General features: G+C 43.9%; 2 long non-coding RNA genes across 2 annotated transcripts; both read left to right on the top strand.

Annotated features, from left to right (window-relative positions):
• Positions 1–6,827: 6,827 nt before the first annotated feature.
• LOC137899623 (uncharacterized) lies at positions 6,828–12,155 on the top strand. The gene is made up of 6 exons (XR_011105646.1): positions 6,828–6,855; positions 8,207–8,260; positions 8,777–8,830; positions 10,356–10,409; positions 10,700–10,753; positions 12,122–12,155. It is a non-coding gene; the product is annotated as an uncharacterized lncRNA (long non-coding RNA).
• An 838-nt stretch (positions 12,156–12,993) lies between these two features.
• Positions 12,994–14,441, top strand: LOC137899625 (uncharacterized). The gene is made up of 3 exons (XR_011105648.1): positions 12,994–13,053; positions 13,214–13,258; positions 14,397–14,441. It is a non-coding gene; the product is annotated as an uncharacterized lncRNA (long non-coding RNA).
• Positions 14,442–23,185: the final 8,744 nt, after the last annotated feature.

A 23,185-nucleotide genomic window follows, 5' to 3' on the forward strand; every position in this document is an offset into this window, starting at 1 on the left:
AGCCCCTCATCGCTCCAAACGTAGCTCCACAGGAATTCATCTCAAATGTTGCATGGCCACACAGCGTGAGGGTTCGTGCCGGCATTCAGACAAGATTATCTCGGCCAACAGCTCCAAAATATTCCTCCGGAATATCCGGCGGGGGGGAATATCCCCAAATATGACACGGATCTGTCAGGAATCCTGCACGCGCTGTGGAACAACAGCTTTTTGTTGGCGTATTCGGAGAATATGTTACCATGAGCTTTTGCTTATTTCTAGGGTTTCATTGGGCCTCCTGGCATCGCTGGGCCACCGGGTCCGGAGGGGGAAACAGTGAGTGATGTTTTATTACATTATCCAGGATTTCTGTGTTCTTGAACACCGTTTTTATTCCCAGCGCTGCTCACATTTATCTCTCTCCACTTGTTACCCATTCCATTTGTTTTCCCATCCTTCTCAGGATAATAAGGACCTTCCTGACAGAGTTAATAGACGCCAGCTTCCTTGAGATTTCAATTTCTTTTGTTCTTTTTTTATTGAAGGAGTTTGTATTATTCAACATTTTGCAGTCAGCCCTTTCCAAGTTTTATTATGGAGCTACTTTTACAATTTATGTCCTTTTTCTTTTTAATTGTTCGGTAAAAGTAAGATGATGCCTGACGAATTCCTTGGAACGTGAAATTTGAGGAATTTATCCACTTTTTCTCCTCTTTTCTAGGGAATTCCTGGCCCTGAGGGAAACCCTGGCATTAAAGGAAGACACGTAATAAATAAATAAATAAATTCTGCCACAACATATAATTACTTCCAAACACAAAATATATACCTCTGCTATCCATTAATTGCCACAGTCTGTTCCATCATCTGGACATCGAAAATGCAGACATCGAAGAGAGGAATAACTCCTACACAACTTCATGTGTCGCAAATCAAACTGGAAATGTTTAATCACATGTGTTTGAGTGTAAATCCTGCATTACCAAATATATTCCAGGGTGGGATTCAAACAACCAGAGACAGGGGTCTCTGGGGTCACAATCTGAAAAGTTAGAGGGCTTTATCTGTAGTTGCCAAACAGGCCGGCAGCCTGGCTGGCTCCATGGTCCAAAGGGTTTTTCATTGAGTGGATCCAAATAGAGGGGCAAAGTCACGGCTTTGTCTTTTTGAATATAGCAAGAGGATATTTTTGGAAGTTACATTTGAGTGACAGAGTTCCAGGAAATGTCATTAAGGATAGGAAGTAAAAATTTGGGAGGAACCGGAAGCTCTGGCTGTCTCAACAGAACTGATTATTCCTTGATGGACATGTCCAAGTCCTCATGGTGAAAGAATCTGATCGCAGGTGATGCGCACAAATAGGAATTTAAGGTCTTGGACCCTTAGGGAGGGAATGTTCAGTCTTGGCGGAGGTTTGCAGCTTCCTGTGTTTACTGACACCATTTATCCAATTTTGTGGAAGCAATACTTATCAACGGTTGCCATTCATTGAATCTGGTCGTCCTCTCACAGGGTGTATTGGGCGACGCAGGAGAAAGAGGGCCTCCTGGTCCTGATGGCAATGAGGTGAGAAATGTTTCCTGCATCCCGCTGTTGTTCCACCTGTTCTCTCCTGCATCTCTAAAAAATAATAATAAGTCTTCCCGCTTGGTACTTCCTCTCTAATTAGTGACTAATGTGCAGTATGAAGGCTGCTCACGATAGTGATGTCACTGTGATGTTTCACAGGGGCCTGTCGGTGGGACTGGCATGACCGGCTTTCCCGGCCTCAGGGTGAGTACCAGCTTTGCACTGCTTATTTTAACCAATAGTTGTAAAGCTAGAAAAGCACTGTTTGATCTGATCAACATGGGAACTCGGTCTTGGCTACTTGTTGCGTCCTTAACAATGCTAACTCCCTGGACGTGACAGCGCCAAAAAATCCAAACACTTCTAAAAGAGTTATATTTGTGCAAAGTTCTCTTTTACATAGCACAAAGCGATTACTGCATATAAAACCAAATGTGATACTGCGTCATATTATTTTTGTCAAGCTCATTATATTTTGTAGGAATGTCCAAAAAGAGAAGTGAGCCTTTGGGAAATAATTTGTCAGATTAAAATATAATTAAATTAAATAAAATGTTTACATTTTGAATTTTGATCCACCAATTTAGAATTGTAATAGAATTTTAATCTTTCCTGCTGTATTCAAAACCCACTTTGTCCGTCGTCATGGGCGACTGGGCGTCTGGCCACAGTTGTACAGGATGTGGTACATTGAAGATCTAAAAATGATTGGAGTTTGCGGGGGCTTCTGAAACAAACCCCTTGTTCATGTAGGTGCACCTTTCCTGTGGCATCACTTCAAGCTACATTTATAGCAGCTATCCATCCGCCTTCAGAATGGGGGGGGGGGGGGTTATTGGAATGCATGACAGGTCACTGTGTGTGTGTGAGAAACATCTGGATGGATGTGTTTTCCATAACCTCCACCTCAGGCGCAGTCTGTAAGTCATTTTTATCGTGGCCACAGACACCACCTTTAAGTCTTAACCCTAACAAGCATATTATCCCCCGGAGGCTCGTATATGTGAGGCGATCACAGAGTAAATAATCCCTGCTTTAATAAATCCTTGCACCTGAATACCACCCCCCCCCCCCCAACCTATTTTCAAAAAATGTAAAATCTTGAGGCAACTCGGTTTGAAATGACGGCTACATGCCGACACTCAAAACAAGCGGTCCTTGTTCTCGATGTAAATCAGGCTTGAAAAGCATCACAGAGAATGGTGTCAGAATTATAATGGCACTACTTGAAAGTATGGGATAGTGAAAGTCCTTCTCTAATGATCTATAAAGCCTGCCCAAAGCCGTGCCTTTCATTTTTATTTGTGACCTGCTTTATTCCCGATCGCAGCCAGCTGCTCTCACACTTTTACACGCTTCAACACTCGCACTTGTATGTTGTGTTGACTTTCCCAGTGAATGAAATACTCCACACCCTTTGCTGGCTGGTGACGGATGATTTGATCTTCTTAAAATTTGCACAGCGCCATTTCTCAGTTTGCTCGTTTCACAGCTCACACAAGGCACATAAGGAGAAGATGATGGATCCTCTGAAGAGATGAAACCGTACGACAACAAGCTGCTTGTTCTGTCTTTGTCTTTGTCTTGGTGCTGGCTTCTGCATCTTCTCGCTGCGGACTGACCGCTGGATGATGCATTCGATGGGCCAGCCACACGTTGTAGCCATTCTCGATACTTTCACATTTGCCTTCTCTTGCAAAAGTGGAGAGATTGAGTGTGAAAACTACAATTAGGTGTCAGGTCAGAAGTGTGTTTGTGCAGTGTGTGTGTTTGTCGTGCATAATTCCCATTGAGCGCCTCCTTCCGTCCACAGGGGGACCCGGGGCCTGAGGGACTGCGAGGGCTGCCTGGCATGGCGGGACCGCAGGTATTTCAGACACTGGTTGCTGCAGATGCACCGAATCCTTTGGACATTAATACACATCAATCAGTAAAGTGTGTATCCGCATCGTGCTGCTTGCAACACTACATATAAATAAGCGTTGGGCTTCCCTCAGGACTCCAGTGTAGTTTGTTTGTTCTCTCTAATGGACTGCTTTCCCTCCCCTCTGCCTCTTCCCCTCCATGGCAGGGCCCGTCAGGACGAGCCGGCCTGCCTGGATTGAAAGGTGATAAGGTGATCTAAATATTTATATTATTGCAGTGTATCCGTAATGTGTTGGTATTAACTCAAGCATTCAGACAGAGCGTGTTAGCTTTTTTTTAATGTTAAATGTATTAAAATGTACTTATTATAGTCGTATGAAGACCGCCGTGGCAGAGCGGTTTTTTGTTATATCTCTGTGTGATGTTGTGAAATCCAGGGTGAAGTGGGACCAAGTGGCGAGCCAGGAGAGATGGGATATCAAGGCGATAAGGTACGTCCACAAAACAACTAAGCATCCTGTGCTGCAAACAAACAAGATATTCCGTACACGTTTAAATCTGTCAGGTCTCAGACTTGGTCGGATCTCAGACAAAGCACGCACGCGTTTGCTTTCGCTCGTGTTTGAAGACGACAGCGGTGATGAGCTGGTCGCCTCCTGACAACGACCAAAAAAAAAAACAGTTGAGGAACTTTCATCGCTCCGAAATCAGGAAACGACTATTTAAACACTTCAGCTGATCAAAAGCACTGTGTTTGAATAAATGCAGATGTTGATCCATTAATCACATGAAGCTGGATGAAAGCAGACACACACACACACACACACACACACAGACAGACGTAGGATTGTAAGGCCAGCTTGAGAGTTTATTGTCTGTATGTTTCAGGGAGCCGTCGGTGCGCCCGGTCCTGCCGGGCCAAGAGGGGAGTTGGGCCCGCTGGTACGTTTGTGCAACGGATGCATAAGCAGACATGTATTTATTGTATTTATTTCTGTTTGTTTGTGTGTTTGTGTGTGTTTGTGCTTGGATGCAAGACTTTTTATACAGCTCTTATAGATGGAACGCCAGCAAGCTTGTAAACTGTTCAGTTCTATCGGATCAGAGTTCTTGAGGTTTACAGACAAAAATGAAACGAAGTGTCGTTAAAAAAAAATCTGTTTACTCATCAGCAGAAACCATTACAATTGAGCCACGTCATCGTCAAATGACAAATATAATAAAGTGTTTATTGAAGCAAGTGTTGTCCTTTTTTATTGTCCTTTATTTTTTTGTGCTGTTTTTTTCAAAACAGGGTAAAATTGGTGAGATGGGGCCACCAGGACCGCCAGGCCCCCCAGGACCGAAGGTAGGACATAGATGCAGTATGGTGTGTGTTTGTATACAACATAAATATTCACCTTGAATAAGCAATGTAATAATAAAGTGAAATTCCAGCTGTATTTAAAATACAGACATGTTAAAATTCATTAAACTAGTTTATTTGATAATACATTTTAAGCTAAAAAAAAAAGGTTTAACCTCGTCCGAGCCAAGTCACATGGACACAGCAGGTGAAATAACGTGACATATAAGAGAATTATGTCTGCCTGCTTGTTTTTGTAAGGGGTTTCCTGGGGACATCGGATTACCAGGGGTCAACGGTCCACCTGGACCAAAGGTGCATCAAGCCTCTCCATTTCTAGCCTGTCTTTACAAACCATGAATATCTCCCAGTTGGATTCACGGAGTCTTCTGCATTTCAGGGTCTGCAGGGTACCAGAGGGCCCAAAGGCCCACTGGGGCCCCAAGGAACACAGGTGAGACGACTCAATTCTATATATCCACTAAGATCTCGACACACTGATATAGAACATTGGAAAATGTGACTCACCAATGGATTTCCACTGGATCGTTACTCTGAAGCGTGATTATGTAACCCAGGGCTTCTCATCAAGTCTCTCGTCTCAAACAGTTGCAGCTGAGCTCCTGGGAGGGTTTTTCTTTTCTTTTTTTAATTCCACGGCATCTCTTGGGGAATGTTCCATCCCGTGAGGTCATGATTCACCATCGGGTGCTTATGAAAACAAGGCTGAAACTTTTCCAAGTTTTGGGAAAAATAGCAACATTAGCCTTTCAGAAGGTGTGCAACAAGCCGACACTTTTCATGTGCGCTGAATCTTACAGTGGCAGCAAATGAAGCTCGTCTATTTATGCGGTTAGGCTAGGTTGCATTAGCTAGACCTCTTTTGTTCAGCTATAATGTGTAACTTTTGAGGGAAACGTTTTTTGGATGTGTGAGTAAAACGTTTCCCCTCTGACACTAGTAAGCGACGAGACAGGCAAGCAAAGTGGAGACATTGATTACACATCCAGTAACTGGAATGACACGATTCTGAGTTTGCATGTCATGTTGTGTGCTTCTGCAGGGCGATGAAGGACCACTCGGCCCCCCCGGCAGCCCCGGCCCTACCGTAAGAATTCCTGGAGCTGCACACTGTACATTTACAAACACAAACTGAGCACTTTGCAGGTGGTTTGAATGAAACAATTTGCTTAGATGCCCTAACAGGAAGCAGCTGGGATGGGATGCGATAAACAGATTATGAACTTAGACCTCGTTTGATAATCGCTTTTTGTGTTTTTATGCCTGTATTTTTTTTTTTTTTTGTAGGGGCGACCTGGGAGGAAAGGCCACATAGGTGAACCCGGCCTGGAGGGATTAGAGGTGAGTGAATCCATCACTATAGACAAAGACGCTTCCTCTGAACTCGAGGAGCAAATTACCTAATAGTTCTTGTCAAAAAGAAAAGCGTAAACAAATAAATCTGTTCCTGTCTAGACAAAAGTAGGCTTGATACAAAAAAAAAAAAATACTTTAAAGACAAGATAATTAATGTCATGTTTCCAGAGCTAACATTTTAAATATTTAGACCCGTGATTCTAAATACCAACAGCAATTGTGTACTTTGTGTACCTCGGTAGGACGGAATCCCACCCTGATGTAAACTTAAGTACGTGCACGCCTAAGCGGTTTACTTCAGTAACGCACTGCGTTCCAGGCACGTTCCTTATTTCTGTTTTGTGGGCTGCGATCTTCTTTTGTTGCTGCCACAGTTGCATCGCCATGATGATGATATGATCTGTGATTACGGTTTTATTATTCTCAATAAACGTTTTGTGACCCACTTACTGTTGTCTAAGATTTACTGTTGAGTAAATGTGGTTCTAATTTCGGATTTTCTCTTCATGCTGGGTTACAAGAATATATTTTGGCAAACCAAAAGAAAAAAAAGAAAAAAAAGAAATGCGCCCAAAAGATGTGCATTCTCATGCCGTCTCTGTGTGTGTGTGTGTTCCCATTTTGCATTTTAATGACAGAAAATTAACTGGCACACTTGTGTTTTCTCCTGGCAGGGAGAGGCGGGGGACATGGGAAACGTTGGAAAAAATGGACCACAAGTAAGTTCCAGGACATCACAGGTTCACACTTGTGATGTAATGCAGTGCCATTGAGTGGCTTCTCATTAAAGCGAACCCTGTGTCGAAGCTTTCATCCTCCTAACATCCTGCCCTACAAGCATTTATTGTGCACATCAAGCCTTTCTGTAGTTAAAGATATGAAATCATCCACTGGAGGAAGTGAGATCATCTCTAAAGTCTCGCTTTCTTCTTGACCTACATTAAAAGTCTGGATCCCCGTTCTCGCCCTGTAACGCCTTCGTCATAAACCTGGCAGAACACCTCAGCAGAAAGGAGGGAACACCAATTGGTTTTCTCTAGAAGTCACTACACTTGGCTTGCAAAAGTGTGCTTCTCACCCGAGAATCAGAATGACGGTGCACGTTTTAGAAGTCTAACAACTTAAAGAGAATGATTTTTAAAAGGTGGGCTTTGTCCACCGAGTGGATTTTCCAAGTTGCTCAAAACATTTGTGCGATGATTTTTCACACACGAACCGGCCAAACACAAACGCTTTGTACGTCTGCGTTGCCTTTACACGCTTCTACCAAACCTTTTACGGCCAACGCAAAATGCAAATCTCTGCCCCTTTGTAACATCCTCACATCCACACAGCTGCCCTGAACATCCAAAGGCACGTCTGTCCTTCTTCCAGGGCCCCCTAAATGTTAATATTTGCATTCTGTGCATACTGAAGGCATATGAGAGGGATTAAGCACTTACAGAGTGGAAGGGAGCCAAAAAGGAGCCATGAGGCTGTCCCGAGGAAGAACAAACTGAAAGAACTGCACCGTATGGAGGCTGTAATGAAAGCTCTCACACCAGCTCCCCAATCAAAAAGTCGTGTAGAGAGACTTACGTCGACGCAAGGAGGCCTCAGACGGCGCTGAGGCTTTTGCGATAGTGGTCCGGAGCGCCAGATTATCTGTTCTAGAAGCCATCGATGATCCAACCCAATTTGTATTAAGTTACTAAATGTCAACATATTTACTTTAACTCCTGTTTTTATTCTTGCTTTTCAGATAGTTTAGTTCAAGCTCTCCCACTACTTGATAATAAATTCCACATGGAATGTAAAAGAGATTTTATGTCCCTTGTAGTTTGCCATGTTTCATGGTTTATGCGTGGTCTGTTTCTGCTTTGTCTTTCTATTGCACTGTTGACTGGACTGATTTTACACCTCGCAGTCTCTGAAACGCACGAAATGCGTTGTTTTATTTTGAGAAAAATCCCAATTTATTTATAAATAGCAGTCCTCACACTCTTGTACTTGTGAGACTTCGTGATCCTAAATCAGGTTTTAATCATGAGGAACTGGTCCATTGACATCCTCTCCTCTGCTCCTCTCCAGGGTCCACTGGGACTGATTGGGGTTGCCGGGGTGATAGGAGTTCCTGGTGAAAAGGTAAAGCGTGTACTTCTCTAACATTAGGCTGTCAGTCAGCAGGAGCAGAGCGGGTCGGGAATCGGAGGGCTCAAGTCTTGTTTGAGATTAAATGCAGAGTGTGTAAAAAAAGGAAATTATGCAAGCAGCAACCAAGCGGAACACTTTTCTTATTAGTCTTCCAAGAGGACACCAGATACCGCCCCCCTCGTTCAGCCTAGTCCCCGTTCCCTCCCCATCCAGAAGTCCGCCGTTTGTCAGAACATGTTATTCTGATGTGTGTTGCCATCACAGCCCATACATTTATTTTCATATCATAATTTGCATTCATTTTTCAGTGCCAGGTTCTGATTGAGAATAGCTCCCAATAAAGAGCCTTAAAAAATGCCGCTCGTGCATGTGCGGGGGGGGGGGGGGGGGGGGGGGTGCTCTCCAGTTTCATGGCTTTTTCATAGACAAGGTCTACATGAAACAGTCCTTTTCTTCAGGTCATATTTAAATGATCTCTCTTTTTTCTTTTTTCTTTTTTGTGCCCAGGGTGACCGAGGTCCAGCGGGTCCGACTGGTACGATGGGGGAAAAGGGGCCGGCGGTACGTACAGTGGCTCGGGATGCGCTGCAAGGGTCTGCTTCTTGTCTGAGCCATGTCTGAGGGGTTGTATACACTCAAAGGGTCTCTAAAGTAATCAGACATCCTGCAACAGCCAGCAAGAGCTTGAATACATTGTTAAGTAAATGAACGTCTCAGGATGATGAATAGAAAACTGAACCACGAATAAATGTACGTCGTAAGCTTTGTCAAACGTAATGAAGCTGTGAGGGAAACTTCACAGACATGAACTCACTGGGCCTGAAACATTCCAGACTTCTCACTGTTGATCTTTGGGAAATTCAGCTGTGTCATTTTTTATTTTTTTTCCACAGTAGTGTTGAGAATTGTGTTTTTTGAACCACGCAATCTGGTCGACAAAATTAAATTCGTTTTTGTAAACGGTGAGTTCCGATCTGTTGAAAGCCGTTTTCGGGGGGTTCCTCTGTCTGTGATGAGAACTGCTTATGTTTTAATGTGAAGAAGGAAAAATGTTTAATGGTAAGTGGGACAGGAAATAGACGCCAGGCTGAGGGTGGCCTTCAACGGGACGTAACGTGATCAGCGCTTTTTGCTCGTTTCTCGCGTTTCTTAGAAATGTCAATAACATTTTGTGGAAAGGTGAGAACAGGGGAGTGACAACTGTGGTTTTATTTTTAGTCCTATCCCGAAGAAGATGGATCTAGGGTTTTTATTTATTAGATTTTTTTCTTTATTGTGACAGAGGTTTTATGCCTGAAACTGATCTGATCTATTAAAAGTCTTGGGACTAAAGCCTTTGCGATTCTGAAACATTGTTGTTGCAGCGTGTTGAATGCATGAACTGTTTGTTTGGAGGTTCATGTTTGGTGAAATTTGCACTAACTAGCTACACAGGAAGAAACCGTGTGTCTCTGTCTTGAGTCCATCGGGGGCTGGCCCGTCTCGCTCGCTGTCTTCAGGCCTTGGATTGTCTCCATGTCTGTGGTTTTGGGCCCCGTTCCTGACCTAGCTGGCTGGCAGACCGGCTAACAGACTTACCGATTCGCTGGCTGGGAGGGAAGATGACGAATCCTCTGGCTGGCCCTCTGAATAGTTTGGTGATTGACTCACCAGCGATGCGTGTGCATGTTTGATGGAGATGGAGAGCTTTGCTACTTGTGTAAGGAGTTTTGGTGATTTGTGTGAGCCAGCCCGGGTTATAATGTAGCCACATTAGCGAGGAGCCTCCCCTGCCACAGATCCCGACAGACATCTCATTTGATTCCAAATGTGATTTTCAGGCATCAGCATTTCAATTTCATGCCACTTTCGTCTTTGCTGACTTTGTTATTGTGGTATTATCACCAAGTAGATTATTGCAGCCCCCCCCCCCCCGCCCCCCGGCTGCTGCCTCTGCTTTCTGGAGGGTCTCGTTAATGTGAAACACAACTCTACGGAACAGTCCTAATCCGTTCCAGTCGCAGATGCAACCGCCTCGCATTGCACAGCGCTGCCGTGTTGCTCCACGCCTGCTCTATACTGTGTGCTATTTCTGATTCATCCCAAGGGCTATCCAGGGATACCAGGAAGTCTGGGTGGCATCGGGATGCAAGGCACGCCTGTAAGTGTCGGACCTACACCACCGTTATGTGATAAACTGCAACATATGAATGAGATGTGGGAATATTAGCAACATTTCTCTCACCCTCTGCATATCGGATTGAGTCACACACAAACCTAAAAATTCAAACTCAAAATCCAGTTTTGCCTTTTTTCATCAAATCTTTTTATTTCTATAAAGTGTTGGATGTAGTTCAGTACCATGTGTTTGTGCATTTGGCTAAAGACACTATCAAAACTGCTTTTTTTCACTTTGTCCACTGTCGTGTCTCTTTCTCGTTGCCCCAACAGGGTCCACAGGGGCAGAGGGGCAGTCCGGGCATTCCCGGGCAGAAAGGCTGGAGGGTAAGAGCTCTGTCTTTAACTGTGGGACATTTTCTGCACCGCCATCTTGTACGTTAGATGTGCGAGACTTCCTCAACACAAGAAGTGACTGTCTGTTCTCCATCACAGCTCCCGGCCTGGGACGCATAATTCAAAGCAATTCAAAGACATGCATTTGTCCTTCCACTTGGCCTGCACTCCTTTATAGGGGCTTTCAAATGGCTTTCATAGGCCTTATGTGCCTCATACTGTAAGACATGGCGGTTGTGTCGAACTGATACGTTGTGGTGATGCTGGTGAGACACCGTGTGGCAAAGAGGAGAAGTACAGAAGTTAAAAAAGCACTCAGACCTCCGCCAAGCAGCTCGTTCCCCTCCTAATTAGATCTACGCCATCCACATGGTGATCCGGATCATCATCAAAAGGTTCTAAATTGTTCTTGGTATCTTTAAGCACCAACCATGAAAAGTAAAAGAGAATCTGATTTTAGTCTTAGCAGCACCTACTACTACACTACTGCGCACGCCTCATCCTGTCTGTGTTTCGCTTCCTCTCATCCTCCTTTCAGCAGAAAATGTTGCCAGACAAAACATTTGGCAGCACTTATCACGTCACAGTTTAAGTGTCTGCACTTTGTTTTTAACAACAATTCACACGTGTCAGTTTGTGGTTCCATTTCAAACAAACCCTTGTATTTGCCCCACTTGTTGATATTTTTGTAAGAATTAAATACACATGATTTCTCATCATTGCAGTTAATAAGGAAGAGAGTTAGCCCAGAATGCTACACATAAGAAGCTAAAAGAGTCCTCTGTTCTGCAGCAACGCCAGCTGCAAAGCGAGGTGTTACCGTGGGAAACTACTAGTCTAATCCATCTACCTGCCCTTGATACATGTCCGTCATTGATTTCTTTCTTGACTTTGTGGGACACCTTAAATGTTTAGCAGAATCTCTGCCGTGAAAATGAAAGGCGAGCGACTGGAAGGAACAAAGAAACCAAGTTTGTGAAAACTGAGAGGGATTTGAGTCTGACATCAGACGGAATGAAGAGCCATCAAAGGTAGCGATGTATATAAAAGAAAAAAAAGGAGACAAGATGGAATCGGTAGATAAACTGAGAATAGAAAAGATAACCGGGGTTGTGCAGATGCTTATCTGCCAGACGACCAGTGTGGTACCACGGAAATGAATGGAAACCCCTGGAATGCTTGTGGGAATGGCGGCTGCGACACCAGGGTGGAAAACTCCCACTAAGAATGCCGACTAATGGCTTTGTTAATGGTGTTAGTTCAGAGTTAACTGTATATATGTCGCCTTTTCTTCAGCACTCGTGTTTTCTTGCACCTCGCATTCTTTGTTGAGTAAAGTTGAAACGTGTTTTCGTATAGGGACCCCGGGGTCCAGACGGCCTGCTGGGAGAACAAGGCCCTGAAGGAACCAAGGTAAACATGCACCGCATCCTGTTAAAAACATCCCAGAGGATGGGATCGGAAGAGCTGGGAATGCAACGCATCCGTCTCCCTACTGTGTCAGAGCCGGAATAATAGGCTTCATTTGAACAGCCTATAAGTGGATTATTTTATTAGACTATTTTAACTTTTTATAGTGCCTTTCTGAAACTTGTCTTTTTGCAGGGTGAAAGAGGCGACGATGGGCTAAAAGGAGAGCCAGGATTTATTGTAAGTTAAAAAAGAAAAATAATCATGTTTTTACAAGTCCTTCCTTTGTATTGGACCTAAACCAACACATTTTTTTACTCGACTTTTAAACCCGAGCCACCTGAATCAAACTGAATTTAGGGGGCGTGACAATCGCAGAACAAAAATCAGTCATTCTGTTTTTTTTTTTTACTCATTTTCTTAAATGGCACCATGTAAAAATATGTTACTGCTTACAAAAGCCCAATTGATCCAACAAATGTTTGTACTCGCGTCCGTTTAAAATCCAGGCACACAACAGCAATAGGTTAAGAAACATATTCCTCAGGCTTCGCAAATTACAGGGCAGTTTTAATGCATCCCAATTATTCCAACGACGACATCATCCTGAAGCATCTGGGTTAACGTGCACATCCCTTTTGAAGATCCGTCTCTGTCATCTTTCGTCGCTCGTTATTTGTCGGGCGGCCATTTTTACAGAGACGCAAAATAAGCTGAAGATATAAATTCGAACAGCTCATCGCCACGGGCGTTGAAGTGACGCAAATGTCTCGATAACATTCATTATATCGTTCATCAGGTGATGGTGTTGGGTTCACAGCAGCTTAGAATCTGTGAACTTTTATGGACCTGCTGAAATGAATGTCTGACGTGAGACATTTGTAAGCATTTAATACATATTTGATGTTTTAAATCATGCAAATACATTCCTGTCTTGCCAATATTATCCTTGAAATACATCAGTTGGCTTGATTGGAATTGGATGTCATTCAAACAATCATTTTTTCTTTCTTTCTTTATTTTTCTTTCTTCATTTTGAAGGGCAAAGCTGGCAGCCCGGGAGAAAGAGGCCCGTCTGGGAAGCTTGTAAGTGTTGTTTACCTTGTAGTTATTTCTGCTGAATTTTCCTTTCGGGGCTTTAATGAAGGTTTTTATAACCAAAGAATGAAGCATCACTACGGGAGGAGCAGACAACACAGACTCATAAAACAACCCCACATCCTCCTTTCAGCCGTAATGTATATAATTATCACCTCGAGTGCATGTGTACCAGTAAATTCAGCCGGGGGGAAGTTGTAATCGAAAGAAGACACTGAGTAATGTTTGAATCAAAGCATACGTGCATGTCGTCTCAGCAGTTTGCCGCCACCTCCAGCTTTGATCCACGCACCGTATGAACATTATTAAAGCTGAGCTGCATTCTTAGGTGGTGTGTAAGCGGCGCGGAAAGGCTGCCAGATTTGTAGCCTCTACAGGTTCAGATCGACTTTAGATCTCAGATAGGCAGGAGGTCAGTGCACATCAATGTGGGGCTTCTTTTCTACCTCCTCTAACCGTTTAATGGCTTAACACAGGGTCGTTTTGTGATCATTCTTAATAGACACATTTATTCACACACAGACGCATGTGCAGACCTGCGTCGACACTCCCACAAGATTGATTCATTCACACGGAAATAAGAGAAATCGATGGGCATACTTGTGACGAGCTGCAGCGTGTCCTCCTGAGCACAAGCGCAAGGGTTTTTTGCAAAAAGATTCAAACGCACAAAAAAACAACAAATCTTACAGTTGCTGTATCCTTGAATATCTCAGATACATTAATAATGAGATGAACAGCTATTTATTTTCATATTTAAGTGCTAAATGAAGAGCAAGTGACACTTCCTCATAACTAACCAGCTTTCATTTCATCTCTGGCGACCAGTTGATGTCCAGCTCTGGACCCACAGCGCCATCTGGTGTCTGATAAAATCAAGACATGAATATTTAGGATGCACATTGATTAAAAACTGTTTCAAATTCGGCTTTACTGTCTGAACGCATTTGGAGTCATCTAGAAAGACGATGCTTTTTACAGCTCAGTGTTTCTGCTTCATCTTCATCTTGTTTGAGGTCACGTTCCTAATGATCATGGCCAAAGCCAAGCTTTTTTTTTTCTTTCTGTAATTACACAAATGAGTGAGTGAAGCTAAACTAAACCCCTGACCCGTGTGTGTCTCCAGGGTAAAGCGGGTATTCCGGGCAGTGCCGGGGAGAGGGGACCCCACGGTGAACCAGTAAGCATGCTGTGCTTTTGTTTGTTCTCTTTTTAGGAAGCTGCAAACACACTTTTTTCTGCAGAATCTTTATTGCTTACAAGGAAAGAAGGTTATAAGGATGGTAGTGAGAACCTTTGTCTTTGTATATTACATTAATTCTCTGTTTTCCTACCCCTTACACCTTAGCGTGGAAGGTTTGACTAAAGCTTTATATTATGGTTTCAACTTGTCCTTGGCAAGCGCTCTGCGATCTCTCATCAAACATTTATCTGCATGTGTTGGTTTGCCATTATGTGCTTGAGATATTTTATGATGTTAAATTAAATTCTTGTCATTCGTTCAATTCAGTTTATACCTCCAAGAGATGCGTCATTAAGCCTGCGTCTTTAAATCATCCTGCAATGCTTGTTCTCCCCACAGGGACCCAAAGGGCCCCCTGGAGAGGCAGGACCAGACGGAGAGCAAGGCCCTGAGGTACATTTCTTTCAATACTTGTCACCAATGTATTTATCTATGATTTATGATTGATTCTGTCCCATCTTAGGGTGGGCCTGGCGTAGAGGGGGAGTCTGGTGCCATCGGAGAACCGGGGTTAAAGGTCAACTCAACGTTTTTCGTTCATATTATTTGCATGACACTTTTCACGTGGAGCTTCAGTCCTGTTGATAACACTTTGTGGTGTTTTGACCGTGCAGGGTGATGCTGGGCCTCCGGGAGCTGAAGGGGAGCTGGGCCAGGAGGGAATGAGAGTGAGTGACTATAAACACCCCACTAATCCCTTCCTTCCTGCTGTTTGGCTAAATCTGACCCGGTCATTTATTTACTTGGCTTCATTCCGACGTCGATCCTCCAGTGCGAATGGGGTTACTTTGGGCTGATGGACGATACTTATTGCAACTAGACTGTTTGGATCTGAACTTTCTTTCCTGTCAATGGAATTAAAAACACAAATTTTTAATAAGGTTGCCCAAACACCAGACTTATTTGCTGTTTACGAGACCTAAATGGAAGATGAAAGGAATTAGATGAAGTCTGAGAAAGATAAGAATTATCTTGCACATCAGCAGCTGGTCCAAAATAATCTGATTTGACATGAAGAACAGCATTTCTAATTTTTATTCCTCAATGGAAATTGTGATTGCAGTGTGGATTTTCGAATTCCATCTTTTAGAAACTGAAACGCATCAATACTAACAAACCTTCAGCGCTATCAGACAGCTTTAATTGGTCGAGGCTTTGAGGCGCGGTGTCCCTGTTCATAATAAGGTTCCCCCACAGTTTTCCGGACGACTATTTAATGAGAAGGAAATAATAAAACACCACCAGGAGATTGCTAATGGCTAACAGCTAATTGCTAATTACCTAGATTTTATTGGGGCGGATGCTGGAATCCTGCAGTGGATAACGCAAGAGACGCAGAACCCAAAAATTCTACAATTGCAGAAACAAAACAAAAATCCCCATTGGCATGAGAATAATAATTTAATTGTTCAGATTTGTCACAATAATGACAAGTTTATGTCCTAAATGTGTTTGCAGGGCCCTCCCGGTCCCCCCGGCGAAGACGGCCCTCAAGGAAAAGATGGCACCAAGGTAAATAGTAAAGATATTCAGTCCCTGTTAGCGTTAGCATTTTAAAGAGAATAATTCAGGAAAGGAAAACATAATTGCATGTTAAATATGAATAAAGCAAACAAGTTTACAACATATCTGATTTCACATGTGGTTTGAGTGAGATATAACCTGGATTAAAGGACATGTAATTGTTTTCATTGATTGATTTCTTCCTACTGATACTGTTACTACCTCCGGCGAGGTGGAGGATATGTTTGTCTGTCAAAACATTCTGGATGGATCTGGATGAAATTTTCAGAAAATGTTGGGAAGGTCTGCCTTCTGAGTGCTTTTCTAGTTACTCTTGATTTTATCTAACTGAACTCTGGCCTTTGGGTTTTCTGCCTCTTTCTTGCTGTTAGGGGGAGCCTGGTGAACGTGGGCCAGTCGGGGAACCGGGGGACAAAGGAATTGAAGGGGACCCTGGAACCTCAGGACCATCTGGAGAGCCTGGAAAACAGGGCTTTGGTGTAGGATTATGTCATATTTCCTAAATCCCACATGCAAAAAAACAAGAACAGAATACCAGACATTTAAATTTGAGACAATCCAAAGCAAAGATGTTTGCCTCTGTTTTCTCTATGTTTTACACCGTTGTTATGTATGTGATAACTGGCGAGGGTTTCCTGGATGATTACGTAGCAAAGAGAATTCACCCTTTGAGAATGTTGAGCTTCTGAAACTGGAAGGAGCAAATCACAAAATAAGTCCAGTCTGAATAATGCCCCTCTGACCCAGTAGGGGTCAGCCTTCTCTGCGACAAAGCCTTCTCAATAGTGGTCCCATAAAACACAACACTGTGGTTGCTAAACTCAGATGACGGATGTCAGACAAAGTGTCCTCAAATAGCTTGTTTTTTGAGCGGCAACAGGGTCAACAACACCGTGGACAAACAGAGAAACACCCACTGATGATATCTGTTAAAAATGCTGTAGTATCAGGATCCATATGTGGACACGGTTCTCTGATCAACAGTGAGACAAGATCCAAAGTATGACGTCAGGTAAAGTCACAAAAGATGTGTGTGTCAATCATTGGATCTCCTGTTTACAGGGGCCCGAAGGAAAAGTTGGACTCCCAGGGAACAAGGGACGGCACGGAACGAAGGTAAGGTCTTCATCTACCGCCGCTCCCTCGTGAGGACACAGTCGAACGTCCAGAAAATAGTTGCTTTCAGCTGTGAGAAGTTGAATCTTTGGGGACAAATGTTATTTACTCCATTTCTGAGGAAGAGCAGTAACTATAGTGACCGTTAAAGACAAACAGACTCCAACACTAGGCTGGATTCCATCTGTTGTTGAAGGACAGTTACCCCTCCTGCAGTGAATAGAGCTCACAGCTCACCATAACTGCTTTTCCCAGTGTTGTCGTTTCTCCTCCCAATGACATGCTGCCTCTCTCTCTCTCCAGGGAGAGCGAGGCCCCCCGGGGCTGACCGGTGAGATTGGAGAACGAGGGGACATCGGCCACCCAGGCGAGCCGGGGTTGAAAGGTGCCAGGGGAACTCGAGGCACACCAGTTAGTGCTCATTCCTCTTCTTATTCTCAGGGTCACACTAGTGAAATCATCGTGTAAACTCAGAGCCTCTGCCAATTTCACAGAAATCTGTAGCAGCTAACTTAAATCAGGAAGCGGTTATTCTGGCTGGTGCTCATGCTAAAAGCTTAACTTTAGCAGGTTGGTAGCCTCACTCTTTTCTGGATTAAATACCTTTTAAATAGTCATGAAAGTTACGACTTTCTGCAGAGAAACAAGTTCAGCCAGCAGAACCGCCTCCGTGCCACCAATGACATCCCGCATCGGTCACCATTCATGCTAACTGGCTGGTTCTCCGGAGGATATATATAATATATCTATATATATAATCTACCTGAGAGAGCCATAGGGCAGGCATCTGCTCTTTGCTTTGGCTGCTTTTTCATTGGAACCACTAAAACTGTGTTGTGATGAAAGTGGAGGAAAGATTTAGCACCCAGCAAAAGACAACTCCGGTCACAGAATTCTGTTTGTGTGTGTGTGTGTGTGTGGGGGGGGGGGGTTAAAGTTGAGCTCATATTCAGCTGAGCCAGAGTAGAAAAGCAAAACAAACAGCACCGGGAATGTTTGAGTTATCTGCCTTCTTTTCCAGGGTCAGCCCGGATTCATGGGGATAGAAGGGCAACCGGGACTCGCAGGATACACAGTGAGTCTGTTTGCTGTATGACACAAACAGCACAACATGTACAAAACGTGCGTTTACACAACAACAAAAGGAAACAATCTTCTTACTTGAGCAGAGATTATCCGGGAGGTACAGAATGGAGAACATGTCCGGCTAGAGCAGACAAATCTTCCTCTTTGTTGTGGTCACACAAAAGTGCTCATAGTAGGAGAAGTGAACATTGAATATATTCATTGAACATTGAATTTCCTGCTTGCGGCCAAGACGAGCGCTGCAGCGGAACATTATTTTTGCATGTCGCTCCGCAGCCCGGTTAGCACCAAATTGTGCAGGTTGCGTAACACGAACGGGGCACCTTAAGTTCATTTGGTCCCTTTTCGTGTGTGTTCTTAGACTCTTAGACTCATTCAGACTTGACTCAGTGATATTTTAACCGGAGCCAAAACCCAAATCCTAAAGTGACAGAATGGAAGAGCCTCTCGACAAAGACTATCTGTGTTTATATGAAACGGTTCTGATTAATCTGCTGACAGTGGGACTCGGTTCTTTCCGAGGCGCATGCCATAGCCGGTGGAAGTCTGACAGATTCACAACGTGTAGTAATCATCTTTCATGTTACTGTTTTCAGGGCCACCCTGGCAAGCCTGGGCCCATCGGACCACCGGGGCCCAAAGGTGAAAAGGTAATTTGACACTTGAACTACTGCTTGAAATGGATTATGGGTCTAAGGAACCTCAATGAGCTTTGTGTTAGCAATGTTGCTGCATGCATGCGTGATTGTGTGTGCGTTTCTACATTCCAGGGCTATCCAGGTGAAGACAATAAGACCCCCGGACCACCAGGGCCCTTAGGTGAACCAGTAGGTCTTGCTTTCCTTTAAACTCTCCTTTCTGATCCCTGATACTCCTCCCTCTTTTAAACCCAGGCTGCTCGAATCCAAAAACGGACTCTTGAATTCCACTAGTTTTGACTTTAACAATATTAACAGGAGTCTGTGTGTTTGCGTTTCTTCTCATAACAGGATGAAATGATTGACGAGGGATTTTGGACATCGGGGCAAGCCTTCAGCTTGACTTTGTTGTTTTTTTATTCTCGAAGACGCTCGATGCACACAAATGTTTCCTTTGTGAAATCAAGACGGGCTTCACCGCCTTGCATTTGCACAAAACATGTTTGTCTTCTGCGGGGGCGTGCGGTGCCAGGAGAGGCTGGTATTACCTCGAGGGTTATTTCCCGAGAAAACAGAGTCATTATTAGATTAATATCAAAAGAGGATTAGTTCTGTCGTACAGTATCTTTGCTTTCAGGCACGTGGCAGCTGATGCAGGCCTCCATAGCGTGAACAATCATGGTTCCTCATGGCCTGCACATGTATAGATGGCAACCTTCCACATGAGTAACACTGGATTATCGGGCTGGCACGCAGCTGCGATGCGTAAAGGGTAGCCTCTGTTTTGTTGCAGCACGAGCAAAGATTGGCTCAACGTGAAGTTCAAGGTGAAATTACGCCTGCGGTAAAAAAAAAAAAAAATTGTGGCGCACGTCGAAAGAATATGTTTCATGAGTGGAGCTGCCCGGCTCAATCGCAGCTTTGTGGGGAACAAACGAAGGCATGCGTCTAGGATGCGTGTTCACATCCGTGTATTTGTGTCGACACAGGGGCCCCGAGGAGATCGAGGAGAACGTGGAGAGCCGGGCGACGAGGGATATACGGTAACTAAATCGCTAAATCAGCATTAGAGATATTGTGTAGTCACGACTCGGCACACTGTCGACTTGATTAGTGTCCATGCACACCTGGTGTTTATACGTTGGTTGTGAATAGATCGGAAGTTTGTTGGAAACAGGAAACAGTGTTTTGAGTGTGTGAATGTGAAGAAAAATTAAAAATACAGCTTTACGTGTTAAAATTAAAGGAGAATTAAATGAGAGAAAATCACAACAGTGACAAGACAAGAAAAATGCATTTCTACATGAATGTTTTTCAGGGCCATGTTGGTACCATCGGATCTCGAGGCGCTGTAGGACCACAAGGCCCGCCGGTAAGTCAGTCAATGGCTGCAGAATGTGTAGATGGATGAAAATGACTCTCCAGCCTGTCTGAAGTGGGATTAAACATATGAAATGTACTGATGGTGCGGTTGAGTATAGATTTGCATATGCTGTTATTGTTTGTGTTTCCCAGGGATCACCAGGCTTTCCTGGAGAAGCGGGACCAAAAGGAGAGACGGGCGCTCCGGTGAGTTTTAATCCCTGTAGCAAGCGAATAGAACGCACGTCCCCTGCTCTTCTTTTATGGATAAAGTTAAAAGTTTGATCAGTCATTTAACATTTTCTCCTTCCTGCTCAGAAGATTGATTGCTTAGTCACCGCCACCGCAGCCGGGTCGGGTTTGGACTGGGCTTTTAAATGATGGCGTGAATGAAGAGAAGTCCGTCTGTTTGCTGCTTGAATCTAAGACCAACCATGGCTGTTTGGCCAAAGTGCAGCTTTTTAGCACACTTTTACAAGCGTTTTCAGCTGTGGTTGGTGATTTCATCTCAGTTAAATACACTGTGGGTTTCAGATTGAAGAGTGGAAAGCAGTAAAGCAAAATATAGCGACGCTCTGAATGCATCACTTTACTTTTTTAAGTTTTTATACTTAAAGCATTTAAACAATAGCTACAATTAGGACAACTGGCAACCAAGCAGAGCTCCTTATGGTATAATAAGCCGTCCTAAATTGATAGAATTAACTTTGCTGGCTCGTTTTTGACCTTTTAACAGGCCTCCCGATTGCATAATCGCATTTCCCCTGTGGGAAAAAACCCAGAAGACTTTGATCCTCCTGAAACAAGTTCCACACAGACATTTTTAAGAGCGAAACATTTACAGCTTTCCTGATTTTCTTCTGCGTGTAAAATGGCTTGTATCTAATTCTGATTATATAACCGGTTCAAATAGTTTCTATGTTTATGTATTAAATTTGGCTCAAGGTTAAGCCTGATTTTGAGTGATATCTTCACATGCAGCATATCTGTTCATAAACACCTAAAACACAACGGTCTGCCAGGAAACGCTGGATCGGTCTTATTTCTGGTTCATCGGAACAACTTCCTGAATCATCCCTGAAGGAATATCACTGTGGCGCTGCACGTAGAGTAGAGAAGCTGTCACGTGCTTGGAAGATGTGAAATTTCCACTCTCGGATGAGAGCTGGGTGAGATGTGTGATGTGTGTTTTTGTGAATGTGTGTGTGTGTGTTTACTCAGGGCTCAGCGGGAAGTAAGGGAGCGAGGGGACTGAGTGGATCTCCTGGCATTGCGGTGAGTGTCAAATCACGTCCACAAAATAAATGTCAAAAACGGCTGCAGCCAAAATATAATGTAACTCAAAGCTGCTCGCCGGCGTTAATTGGTACAACACATTGGTGTTTGTCCTAAAATAGCCCGATGCGTTTTACAGAGGAGATGAAGTTCCAGCTCGAGGAGAGAAAAAAAAAAAAGGCATCACAATTCACACTGTTTGCTTCATACATTCAGGCTCGCCAATGACACTGGGGGAAATCTTTGTCTTATTCCAGGGGCCAATTGGTTTACCTGGACTCACTGGGATGAGGGGTTATTCAGGGCCAGACGGCCCCCCGGGACCGGCCGGTTTGGCAGGATTACCAGGAATTTGGGGACATAAGGTAACATCAGCATCATATAATCAATAATCATCAATCGCCTACTTACCCAGCAACGCGTTTGTTATTGGCACTCAAGCAATAGCAATAGCTTATTGATTGTTTTGACTACAGTCTCGAAAGCAGACGTGGGGTCTGAGGTCGGGAAGCCTTCCTCAGCTTCACTTTAAGGAACGTTGCTCACGCTAAGCTCTCACAAGTTAAAGTTGGTCAAAAGGAATTCGAGCTTCATTGTTCTGACAGATTGACTAAACATGCCCCGCCATGAATGAAGCCCGGCGACATCAAGCAGATTGGCGGAATAAGCCTCCTCCAGACTAGACTCCTGATTATACATGGTGATGTCACCCTGCGGCGAGAGACTTTGTAACGTGCGTAAAGCTCTCCTACATGTGGTTAGATAGACTAATCATTAAATGCCTTGTTTGATTGGATTGCATTCTTCTGGTTCGGACCCAGTGGGTTTGTCAAAATACTTGTACAACCAGAATTCATTGGGATTTCATGCATGAATATCTTTTTCTTTTTAGCCAGGAGTCCCTTCAGTCGTGGATTTGACTTACATAATGCTAATGGCTACCAGTGATGTGCATCGCTCCTAAATCACTCGATGTAAAAGCAAAGAAATACACGTAAAAAAGAAAGAAAGAAAATTGCTCCTTCCTTTTTTCTCTGAGAACTTTCTGAATCTTCTTTCGGCTTCTCTCGAGCCAACAATGTTGATCCCACTGGGCCCAAGCATCTGGAATGTCTGGAAAATCCATTTCATAAATGTAAATTCACGGGATGTTGATGGAATAGAATAGGCATATATTCATTCGGTCAATTCTGTATCAAACCGGCATCCAAGTGTCATAACAGAATCGGACTGGGAGGTGACCACACGTCCCTCTCTTACCTTTCAAGATGTTCTGTAAAATGTTACTGTATATCGTAATAGTTGGACACATCATCAAACGTCTGTTGGACAAGCCTGGGCCAGTTCCCCATCAGAAGCGTAAGACGCCCGCACTTTGCTGCTGGCCCCGTTCAAGGCGTCTGCTGCCGGGCCTCGTGGCCTTTCAGGAAGAAGCTCTGCTCCGCTGAGCTTTAGTTCCTGCTTCCCTGAAAGGAACTCAAGGCCTGTCGCAGCACTGGGGATGTCTACAGGAAACCATTGCCAGTTTCACAGCGCTGGCTTCTATGATGGGAAACATGCTGTAATGTGTGGTTCTTTTTGCCTCTGCTGGAAGGCTACAGAATCCCTGCAGAGGAGTCCTCGTACTCTGCGACCTTGATAAGTCAGCGTTCTCATAATGATTGCCTTTTC

The sequence above is a fragment of the Brachionichthys hirsutus genome, chromosome 9, assembly GCF_040956055.1.
Source record: "Brachionichthys hirsutus isolate HB-005 chromosome 9, CSIRO-AGI_Bhir_v1, whole genome shotgun sequence".
Lineage (NCBI taxonomy): Eukaryota > Metazoa > Chordata > Actinopteri > Lophiiformes > Brachionichthyidae > Brachionichthys > Brachionichthys hirsutus.